The sequence below is a fragment of the Carlito syrichta genome, unplaced genomic scaffold (assembly GCF_000164805.1).
Source record: "Carlito syrichta isolate Samal-C Ts95f unplaced genomic scaffold, Tarsius_syrichta-2.0.1 Scaffold315800, whole genome shotgun sequence".
Classification (NCBI taxonomy): Eukaryota; Metazoa; Chordata; class Mammalia; order Primates; family Tarsiidae; genus Carlito; species Carlito syrichta.
The window spans coordinates 89422-100981 of record NW_007259896.1 but is presented as its reverse complement, the minus strand read 5'-3'; the positions used below and the strand labels follow the sequence as shown (position 1 = coordinate 100981).

The window sequence follows — 11560 nt, the reverse complement described above, 5'->3', positions numbered from 1 at the left end:
GGGTCTCGAACCCGCAGGCTCAGGCAATCCACTCACCTCAGCCTCCCAAAGGCGGGGGATGACAGGCTGAGCCACCGAGCCCGAGCCCGGCTACCTTATTTTTTTTGAGTTGGAGTTTTACTCTGTCGCTCAGGTTGGAGTGCAGTGGCATGCTCACGCCACCGTCGCCTCAACCTGCTAGGCTCAGGCAATTCTTCTGCCTCAGCCTTCCAAGTAGCTGGAAATACAGGCACACATCTCCATACCCGGCTAATTTTTTGTTTTATTGTAGAGTTGAGGTCTCGTCAAGTTGCCCAATCTGGTCTCGAGCCTGTGGGCTCAGGTAATCCTCTCGCCTTAGTCTCCCAAAGTGCTGGGATTATAGGTGTGAGCCACCACACCCAGCCTCATTTTTACCCTTCTTACAATTCAAATCTTTAAAACAATAGTAACCAGAGCAGCAACAGTTGTACCCAAGTAATCAAACAGTTATTGAGCACCTACTGTGTGCAAGTATTGCTTTACTGTACCCTTAAACTCCTGGGCACAAGTGGTCTTCACTCCTCAGTCTTCTTAGTACCTGGAACTACAGGCATGTGCCCACACCAAGCTAACTTTTTTTTTTTGGTAGAGACAAGGTCTTGTTATGTTGCACAGGCTGGTTTCAAATTCCTGGGCTCAAACAATCTTCCTACCTTGGCCTCCCAGAGTACTAGGATTACAGACATGAGCTACCAAGCCTGGTTTCTTTTTAATAAAGATGCGGAGCCGGGCTCGGTGGCTCAGCTTGTAATCCCGCGCCTTTGGGAGGCTGAGGTGAGTGGATTGCCTGAGCCCGTGGGTTCGAGACCCGCCTGGGCAGGCGAGACCTCATCTCTATGATAAATAAAAAAAAAAATTAGCCAGGCGTGGTAGCGCGCGCCTGTAATTCTGGCTACTCGGAAGGCTGAGGCAGAAGGATCACCGGAGCCCAGCAAGTCGAGGCTGCGGTGGCCGGAAGCGGCCACTGCACTCCAGTCTGGGCGACAGAGTGAGACTCCAACTCAAAAAAAAAAAAAAAAAAAAGATGCCAATGCATTCCTTAATTCAGTCATTCGAGAAACATGTGATATGCTTCCACATGACTGTACTGTACAGAGTACACAGTGGGGAACAAGACAGGAATCGTCTGTACTGGCTTGCCTCCCTTTTACCTATGGAACTAGGACTCCTCTGCTGGAGAGATGTCACTCCAGCTGTATCTGACCTGGCCAACCCTGCTCCCTAGATCTTCCCAATGCTCCCTGGTGTAACCACTACTACAGAAGAGCTGAGGCCTATGGAGGGGAGCTGGGTCCTGGAAAGAATGGGTGACAGGGCCTAGAGGCCACTCCTTTCCACAGGTGTGCCTGTGGACATTGGGACTATTCTTCTGGCTATGTTCTACACACTAGGAAATCCTGGTCAGAAAATGTAATTAACTTCCCATCCTAGGACACTATCATCTAGTATCCAAATGACAACAAATATTTACTAGCCTCCAGAGTGAAACATCTCTAATCCATTTTCTCTACTGAAGCCTTGCTTAAAATTCTTCAATATTTTCCTCACTACTTTTTGTTTGAGTAGGAGTCTCACTCTGTCTCCAGGTTGTAGTACAGTGGCATGGTCACACCACCACATCCTAGACCTCCTGGGCTCAGGCAATCCTTTCGCCTCAGCCTTCCAGGAGCTACAGGCATGCACTACAGGCGTGTGCCACCATGCCCGGCTAATTTTTTGAGTTATTGTAAAGACAAGGCCTTGCCAAGTTGCCCAGGCTGGTCTCGAATCTCTGAACTCAGGCAATCCTCTTGCCTCTGCCTCCCAAAGTGCTGGGATTACAGGTATAAGTCACTGCAATTGGCCCTCACAACTTTTTAAGCTTAAGAAACTATACAGTCAGGCTCGGTGGCTCAGCCTGTAATCCCGCGCCTTTGGGAGGCTGAGGTGAGTGGAATGCCTGAGCCTGCGGGTTCGAGACCCGCCTGGGCAGGCGAGACCTCATCTCTACAATAAAGGAAAAAAAAAAAAAAATTAGCCGGGTGTGGTAGCATGGACCTGTAATTCCGGCTACTTGGAAGGCTGAGGCAGAAGGATCGCCGGAGCCCAGCAGGTAGAGGCTGCGGTAGCCGGGAGCGGCCACTGCACTCCAGTCTGGGCGACAGAGTGAGACTCCAACTCAAAAAAAAAAAAAGAAAACTATATATCTTGTATATAGAATCACAAGATACTTTTACAAGGGAGAGGAAGGAGGAAAGAAATCTCAAAAAGTCTGATCCCAAAGCAGACAACCTAGATCAAACCAAGTTTTCAATGTCATTTAAGATATCTATAAGCAGCAAAAAAATCCTATTGATAAGCCAAATGAACAAAAAGTGAGGAATATTCGCTTATTCTATTTACTAAGACATATACAAACTGAGGTTCTACAAGGCTGAAAGCCATTAATACCAAAACAAAGAGTATTAAAAAAAGACTGATTTCTGCTTTCAGTCTTTTCACATCCATGTATACGTCTGTATACAAGTTCAATGTTTTGCTTTTAACTGAAAGGTAGGTAAGGGTCAAGTTTCTTGGTGGTAAAAATTAATAATGAATGATAGGTTATGTGCAGTGGCTCACGCCTATAATTCCAGCAATTTGGGAGGCTGAGATGGGAGGATTGCTAGCCTAGGAGTTTGTGACCAGCCTGGGCAACATAGTGAGACCTCATCTCTACAAAAAAATTAAAAAATTAGCCAGGTGTGGTGGTGTGTGCTAATCAAAATGCTGAAGTGGAAGGACCGCTTTGAGCCCAGGAAGCTGCCATGAGCCATGACTGTGAAGATCATGCCACAGCACTCCAGCCTAGGAGACAATGAGATCCTGACTCAAAAAAAAAAAACAAAAAGAAAAGAAAGGTAAAACACAGAGCTAGCCGGGCTCGGTGGCTCAGCCTGTAATCCCGCGCTTTAGGAGGCTAAGGTGAGTGGATTGCCTGAGCCCACAGGCTTGAAACCTGCCTGGGCAAGCGAGACCTCATCTCTACAATAAATCAAAAAATTAGCCGGACGTGGTAGCACACGCCTGTAGTTCCAGCTACTTGGGAGGCTGAGGCGGAAGGATCGCCGGAGCCCAGCAGGTCGAGGCTGTGGTGGCCGGGAACGTGCCACTGCACTCCGGTCTGGGCTACAGAGTGAGACTCCAACTCAAAAAAACCAAAAAAACCCCACGGAGCTACCATAAGACCCTGCAACTGTACTCTTAGTTATACAAAAGAAGTGAAAACATGTCTACATAAAACTTGTGCAAGCCGGGCTTGGTGGCTCAGCCTGTTACCCACGCCTTTGGGAGGCTGAGGTGAGTGGATTGCCTGAGCCCGCGGGTTCGAGACCCGCCTGGGCAGCGAGACCTCATCTCTACAATAAATCAAAAAGTCAGCCGGGCGTGGTAGCGCATGCCTGTAATTCCGGCTACTTGGAAGGCTGAGGCGGAAGGATCGCCGGAGCCCAGCAGGTCGAGGCTGTGGTGGCCGGGAACGTGCCACTGCACTCCGGTCTGGGCTACAGAGTGAGACTCCAACTCAAAAAAACCAAAAAAACCCCACGGAGCTACCATAAGACCCTGCAACTGTACTCTTAGTTATACAAAAGAAGTGAAAACATGTCTACATAAAACTTGTGCAAGCCGGGCTTGGTGGCTCAGCCTGTTACCCACGCCTTTGGGAGGCTGAGGTGAGTGGATTGCCTGAGCCCGCGGGTTCGAGACCCGCCTGGGCAGCGAGACCTCATCTCTACAATAAATCAAAAAGTCAGCCGGGCGTGGTAGCGCATGCCTGTAATTCCGGCTACTTGGAAGGCTGAGGCGGAAGGATCGCCGGAGCCCAGCAGGTCGAGGCTGTGGTGGCCGGGAACGTGCCACTGCACTCCGGTCTGGGCTACAGAGTGAGACTCCAACTCAAAAAAACCAAAAAAACCCCACGGAGCTACCATAAGACCCTGCAACTGTACTCTTAGTTATACAAAAGAAGTGAAAACATGTCTACATAAAACTTGTGCAAGCCGGGCTTGGTGGCTCAGCCTGTTACCCACGCCTTTGGGAGGCTGAGGTGAGTGGATTGCCTGAGCCCGCGGGTTCGAGACCCGCCTGGGCAGCGAGACCTCATCTCTACAATAAATCAAAAAGTCAGCCGGGCGTGGTAGCGCATGCCTGTAATTCCGGCTACTTGGAAGGCTGAGGCGGAAGGATCGCCGGAGCCCAGCAGGTCGAGGCTGTGGTGGCCGGGAACGTGCCACTGCACTCCGGTCTGGGCTACAGAGTGAGACTCCAACTCAAAAAAACCAAAAAAACCCCACGGAGCTACCATAAGACCCTGCAACTGTACTCTTAGTTATACAAAAGAAGTGAAAACATGTCTACATAAAACTTGTGCAAGCCGGGCTTGGTGGCTCAGCCTGTTACCCACGCCTTTGGGAGGCTGAGGTGAGTGGATTGCCTGAGCCCGCGGGTTCGAGACCCGCCTGGGCAGCGAGACCTCATCTCTACAATAAATCAAAAAGTCAGCCGGGCGTGGTAGCGCATGCCTGTAATTCCGGCTACTTGGAAGGCTGAGGCGGAAGGATCGCCGGAGCCCAGCAGGTCGAGGCTGCGGTGGCCGGGAGCTGCCACTGCACTCCAGTCTGGGTGACAGAGTGAAACTCCAACTCAAAAAAAAAAACAAAAAAAAAACTTGTACAAAATGTTTATAGCAATATTATTCATAATAGCCAAAGAGTGGAAAGGACTCAAATGTCCATTAGCTAATGAATGAATAAACAATGCTGTGTATTCATACAATGGAATATCACCTGGCAATAAGAAATGAAGTTCTGATGCATGCTACATGAGTAAGGAACCTTGTAAAAGACCACATATGGTATGATTTCAATTATAGGAAATGTGCAGAATTTGCTTATTAATCATATAATTGATTAGTGGCTGTCAGATGTTGACAGTTGGAGGTGATAAAAATGTTCTAGTTGGGCACGGTGGCTCATATCTATAATCCCCAGCACTTTGGGAGGCCGAGGTAAGAAGATTGCCTGAGCCCAGGGGTTCGAGAGCAGCCTGGGCAACTTGGTGAGACCTCATCTCAACAATAAATCAAAAAACTAGCCAGGGGTGGTGGCACATGCCTTTAGTTCCAGCTACTTGGAAGGATCAGCTGAACCCAGCATGTGGAGGCTACGGTGGCCATGAGCATGCCTCTGCACTCAGCCTGGACGAGAGTGACACTGTAAGTAAAAAAAAAAAAATTTTTTTTTTAAGTTCTAAAATTAGATAGTGATGGTGGCACAACTCTGTGAATAAACTTTAAAGAAGGTGGATTTTATGGTACATGAATTATATCGCAATAAAGTTCTTATTTTTATTTATTTTTTTGGTGGAAAAGCAGGATTTATTGAGAGGACAGAAAAGCTCCAAGAGTGGGAGGGGACCTGAGCGGGTTGTCCAAGCTCTTATTTTAAAATATTGCTGTTGGGCCATATTAAAAGAACAGCAGTAGCAGTAGCTAACATGCAGATTAACAAATACAGGTCAGACAGTATGCTATATATACATTATATATTTATGCTATTTTTTTTGTCACAGCATCCTGAGGCACTATATCAGCTTGCTGCACAACCAAACACCCTCAATTCAGTGGGTACAATAACTATTATGGTTCAGAAGTTTACAGCTAGAGGTTGCCTGGCTGTTTCATCTGCTCCGGGCGGGGGTTTGGCTATCTCTATCAACTCGCCTGTGTTGGCCTCAGCTAGAACTATGAATTCTGTTCCCCACAGTCTCTCATCCTCTAGCAGCACAGCCTGGACCTGATCTCACAGCAGCGTAAAGGTCGTAGAGAGTAGAAACCCTTAAGACCTTTTGAAGCCTGGGCTCAGAACCAACACAGCAATACTTCTGCCACATCTAGTGTAGCCTCTTCCAGGTCAACACAGATGTAAGGGGTGGGAAGTAGACTATCTCTTTATGAGAGGAGCTAGAATATCACAAACTTGCTGATATGGAAGCCACCATACAATCAGACGATGGTGAAGTCTGGATGTAAATATAGCAAAGGAAAAGGTTTCCTCTATTTCCAACACTTTGACACCAAATGTGCTGGTTTTCCAATTCTTTCTGGATACCAACCAGGTATCCTATAATTTAGTCCAATTCTGACACTATCTACCTGGAGTTAGCTTCAGATCCTATAAGTCAGGGGCTCCGTCCCACGAGATTTTCCCCCACTTCAGATGCCAATCACAAGTAGTGGGTCCTCAGGTTACTCTGAGGATATTATAAAGTGTAAAAATGAACACCCAGCTGAAAAGGTATATAGGGTGAGGCCCAGAGGGGTCCTAGTGCAGAAGCTGTGTTGTCATGAATTCGGGGTGCCCTTTGCCCATGGATGCATTCACCAACTCAGAACCTCTCCAATCTCAACAGTTTAGATTTTCACGGAGGCTTCATCATGTAAGCATAATTGTTAACTCAATCTCCAGGCTCTCTCCCTTTCATGGAGGATGGGCAGTAGGGTTGAAAGTTCCAAGTTTCTAATTATGGCTAAATTGTTCTGGAGACCAGTCCCTGTTCTGAAGTTATCCAGGAGCCCACTAAAAGTTGCTTCATCAAAACAAGGGATCTTCCTTTGACTCTGAAAATTCAAAGGGATTTAGGAGCTCTGTGTCAGGAACCAGGATCAAAGATCAAATATTAGAACAAAAGATGCTCCTAACATCCCTGTCACTCAGGAAATTAGAAGAGTTTTTAGGAGCTTGGTGTCAAGAACTGGGGTCAGAGACCAAATATCTATTTCTTTCTTGTGTCACACATGATTACTGGACGGGAAAGCCCACATTCTTCATTACTGTGCAATATTTCCTAACAGACTTCCATCCTTCATTTGTGCAGCTATTTGTTGATTTTTATTTATTTATTTATTTTTGAGTTGGAGTCTTACTCTTGTCACTCAGGCTGGAGTGCAGTGGCACACTCACGGCCACCACAGTCTCAACACACTGGGCTTAGGCGATCCTCCCTCCTCAGGCTTCCAAGTAGCTGGAACTACAGATGCACACCACCTCGCCTGACTAGTTTTTGTGATCTGTTGTAGAGTCAAGGTCTCACCAAGCTGCCCAGGCTGGTCTCGAACTCCCAGGCTCAGGCAATCCTTTCGCCTAGGCCTCCCAAAGTGCTGGGATTACAGGCTGAGCCACCACGCTTGGCCCTCTTCCATCTTTTAGTGACTCTTGTAATTACAATGGGACTAGCTGGATAATCCAGGATAATCTCCCTATTTTAAGGTCAGCTGATTTAGCACCCTTAATTCCACCTGCATCCTCATTCCCATTCTCTCTTGTCATATAACATATTTACAGGTCTTAGGGATTAAGAAGTGGACATCGCCGGGCTCAGTGGCTCAGCCTGTAATCCCAGTACTTTGGGAGGCCGAGGTGAGTGGATTGCCTGAGCCCGCGGGTTCAAGACCCGCCTGGGCAACTTGGCGAGACTTCATCTCTACAGTAAATCAAAAAACTAGCTGGGCATGCCTATAGTTCAAGCTACTCGGAAGGCTGAGGCGGAAGGATCGCCGGAGCCCAGCAGGTTGAGGCTGCGGTGGCCAGAAGCAGCCACTGCACTCCAGTCTGGGCGACAGATTGAGACTCCAACTCAAAAAAAAAAAAAAAGAAGTGGACATCTTTGGGGAAACCATTATTTTCTTCCACACCTTCGCTGGTTCAAATAATTCAGGGTGTGTTCATTCAATGAGGTTATTTTATTGAGCAATTAATATATTTCAGACTCTCGTAGGCTCTGGGACATAAACAGAAGAACTGAACACTATTTTATTTGTCTATGCTTAGCTGACAATTCATGAATCAGTGTACTTACTGAAAGCAACTTGAATGCAGAGATGAATAATTTTCTTTATACATTGGTATAATGAAACTCCATTAAAATCATTTTCATTTTGAAGCATGAGCAATTATGTTGCTGATGAGAAATTTTACTACAAAGGTAATGCAGTATAGTGAAAAAAGTTACAATTTTAATTTATTTTTATTTTTTGAGTGAGAGTCTCACTCTGCCACCCAGGCTGGAGTGCACTGGCACCATCACAGTTACTACAGCTTCAACATCCTGGACTCAGACAATCCTTCCAATTCAACCTTCCAAGTAGCTGGAATGACAGGCATGAGATACCATGAGCTATCCATGCCTGGCTAATTTTTTGATTTGTTGTAGAGATGAGGTCTTGCCAAGTTTCCAAGGCTGGTTTCAAACCCCTGTGCTCAGGCAACACTTTCGCTTCAACTTCCCAAAGTGCTGGGATTATAGGCATGAGCAACCATGTCTGGTCTATTTTTCTTTTTAAATAGAGATAGAAGCATGGCATAGTGGCCCATGTCTGTAGCTACTCGGGAGGCTGCAATGGAAGGATCGCTTTAAGCCCAAGAGGTTGAGGATACGATGAGTCATGATCATGCCACTGCACTCCAGCCTAGTTTACAGAGTAAGACCTGGCTCAAAAAAATAAATAGAGAAGGAGTCTCAGTATGTTTCCTTCTTGTTTTGCCTTCCCAAAATGGTGTGAGCCCAGGCAACCACTCAAAAAGTTGTTTTTTTTTTTTGAATTGGAGTCTCACTCCGTCACCCAGGCTGGATTGTAGTGGCATGCTCATGGCCACCCCAGCGTCAACCTGCTGGACTCAGGCCATCCTTTCGCCCCAGTCTTCCAAGTAGCTGGAACCACGCCTGGCTTACTTTGAGTTAATGTAGGGATAAGGTCTTGCCAAATCGCCCAGGCTGATCTCTAACCCATGCACTCAGGCAATCCCATCACCTTGGTCTAAAGTGCTGGGTACAAGCTTGAGCCACCGCGTCCAGCCACAAGTTAGGTTTTTTTTGTTTTGTTTTGTTTTTGAGTTGGAGTCTCACTCTGTCGCCCAGACTGGAGTGCAGTGGCCACTCCCGGACACCGCAGCCTCGACCTGCTGGGCTCCGGCGATCCTTCCACCTCAGCCTTCCAAGTAACCGGAATTACAGGCATGCGCTACCATGCCCGGCTGATTTTTTTGATTTATTGTAGAAATGAGGTCTTGCTGCCCAGGCGGGTCTCAAACCCACGGGCTCAGGCAATCCACTCACCTCAGCCTCACAAAGGCGCGGGATTACAGGCTGAGCCACTGAACCCGGCTAAAAGTTAGGTTTTTAAAGCGACAGGCAAACTAGAGTCTAAAGATTAAATTAGGGGACTTCTCTGGGCCTCAGGCTGCTCTTCTGTAAAATGGGGATGAGATTTAAAAGTGCTTATTATTATTATTCTGAGTCAGATTCTCACTCTGTCGCCCAGGTTGGAATGCACTGGCACACTCATGTCCACTGCAGACTCGACCTGCTGAGCTAAGGTGATCCTTCTGCATCAGCCTTCCAAGTTGCTGGAACAACAGACAAGCACCACCACGTCTGGCTAATTTTTCTTGAATTGTTGTAGAGACGAGGAGTCACCAAATTGCCCAGGCTGGTGTCAAACCCCTGGGTTCAGGGAATCTTCTCACCTTGGCCTCCTAAAGTCACGCTGAGATTACAGGCGTGAGCCACCCCGCCTGGCCTCAAAGTGTTGTTTATTCTAAGGAACACATATTCTCCTAATGTGATACTCCATAAATTCTAATTCTCTTAATCCTTTTAGTATAAACATAAGTGGACACCACAAAAGTGTTGGGACTTCATTAGAAAAAGTAAGTATAGGCCGGGTGTAGTGGCTCAAGCCTGTGATGCGAGCACTTTGGGAGGCAGAGGTGAGAAGATTGCCTGATTCCAGGGGTTCGAGACCAGCCTGGGCAACTTGGAGAGACCTCATTTCTACAATCAAAAAATTAGCTGGGTGTGGTGGTGTGCAACTATAGTTTCAGCTAAATGAAAGGCTGAGGCAGAGAGAGACTCCAACTCAAAAGAAAAAAAAGGAAAAAGGAATTATCCCATGAGGGAATTAAGGTTGATTTTCTCTTTAAAACATAGTATACAGTGAAAGGGGCAAATTTAGGACGGTCTTACTTGAATTTTAGAGTTTAAATGGGCTTTTGAGATCAATGTAGTACAGTGATTTGTGAATTAGTTCCTAGATCCCAGGAGTCCACAAACGTGAAAGAAAGGGAAAGACATTCCTCCCCTAATTTATTCTGCTTCACCCTTGGGGTGAAAGTAAATACCTCTGGATTCAACAAAGTTTGGGGTTATTTTAAAAGTTCATAGTTCTCCTGAATTCAACAACTGAACGTCAGTGAAGAGTTCTGAGAAATATGTATTCAGCGGTCACAGAAATCTGATAGGTCTATTTTTGCATTGTTTTATTAACAATTTAGGAGAGGACACAAACTACTAATTACACCCACCAGCCTTATCAACCGTTAACGATAAAAATAAAACTCTGAGCTTTCCCTACGCCTTGGAGTGAATCCTGCTTTACATAGATTATCTCACACATCAACCCTGAAGGCACATTTGGAATTGACTAATTTTAATGTACAGCTTTTGATAAGGCACTAAGAAAAATAACTTGCTGAAGAACACAAGACATGAGACACCGAGTCCAGTCCTGCTGGGAACCCGAATACAAGGCCTCCTCCAGAATCAGCGGTCTCACCGGGTTGAAGATGTCCCAGCTTCGAGACGTGCGCAACGGGCAAAAGAAACAAAATCATCGCGTACAGGAGTGGTGTGAAATCGAGAAATCTGAGCTGGGTCCACAACAACAGCAACTACCAGCGACCCCCACGCCGGTTCTTCCTGGGGTGGCAGCTCCGAGCCCGGGAGGAAGGCCTCCGGGGGAGCGCCGGGCTCCCGGCCTCACTCCCTCCCTCTTGGAGATTGGGAGTCCCGCCGCTCTCCCGCATCCGCACGACCCCCGAGCGGGGCCACCCCCTCACCGTGAGTCGAGGACTGGGTCTCCCGACGTGGTGACTGCCACACGCGGTCAGGGGCCGCCTCCGAAGCGCCGGTCCCGCATCTGCGGAGAACGCTCGGGTCGTCGGGCGGGAAACCACGACCGCGCAGCCGCCGCGGCTTCAACCACCCGGCAGCGGGGGTCGCTAGGCAGCCGCAACGCGAGGGAGGACGGGCAGGCCAGCCGCGGCACCGCGGCCGCGAGCCCGGGGAGGTAGTCGGTGGCAGGTCTCTGCCCGCCACTCCGGCAACTCCAGTCCGGAGGGCGAGCTCTACCCGCGTTCGCCCGTCCTTTTCTCCCCCGCCCCTGCAGCCGACGGGAATGGAACAGGCCCGCGGGGGGGATTGTGGGAGGCGGCGGCGGCCCCGGCGGCGGTTGGTAGCTGTGGGGCGGGAAGAGGCGGGCGGAGGCTTGGGCTAGTGTCGTGGAGGGTACCGTGAGCGCCTGTGTCCGGGCCGGCTCGGCAGGGGCTCCGCGGGAGCGGAGTCCGCGCGAGGAGGCGCTCCCGAGTGAGTTCGGACGGCGGGCTGGCGTGCGGAGCGGCCGAAAGTGGCGTTGGGTGGGAGTAGCCCGCGAGCAACCCGGAGACACTCGCGCCGGCGGGCGGGC

At 48.5% G+C, this 11560-nt stretch overlaps 2 protein-coding genes across 7 annotated transcripts in view; one reads left to right on the top strand and one right to left on the bottom strand.

The window, feature by feature from the left end:
• DAP3 (death associated protein 3) overlaps positions 1 to 11066 on the bottom strand; it is a 35540-nt gene extending 24474 nt beyond the window's left edge. For 2 of the 6 annotated variants that reach the window (XM_021706567.1, XM_021706570.1), the window contains exon 1: positions 10935 to 11066. The gene's annotated coding sequence lies outside the window, so the exon portion shown is untranslated. Of the gene's footprint in view, positions 1 to 7428; positions 7522 to 10934 lie in introns of all 6 variants that reach the window. The other 4 variants (XM_021706568.1, XM_021706569.1, XM_008073244.1 and 1 more) reach the window with 4 other exon arrangements.
• The window catches only part of LOC103275844 (GON-4-like protein), a 134355-nt gene that overhangs the window by 98397 nt on the left and 24398 nt on the right, over positions 1 to 11560 (top strand).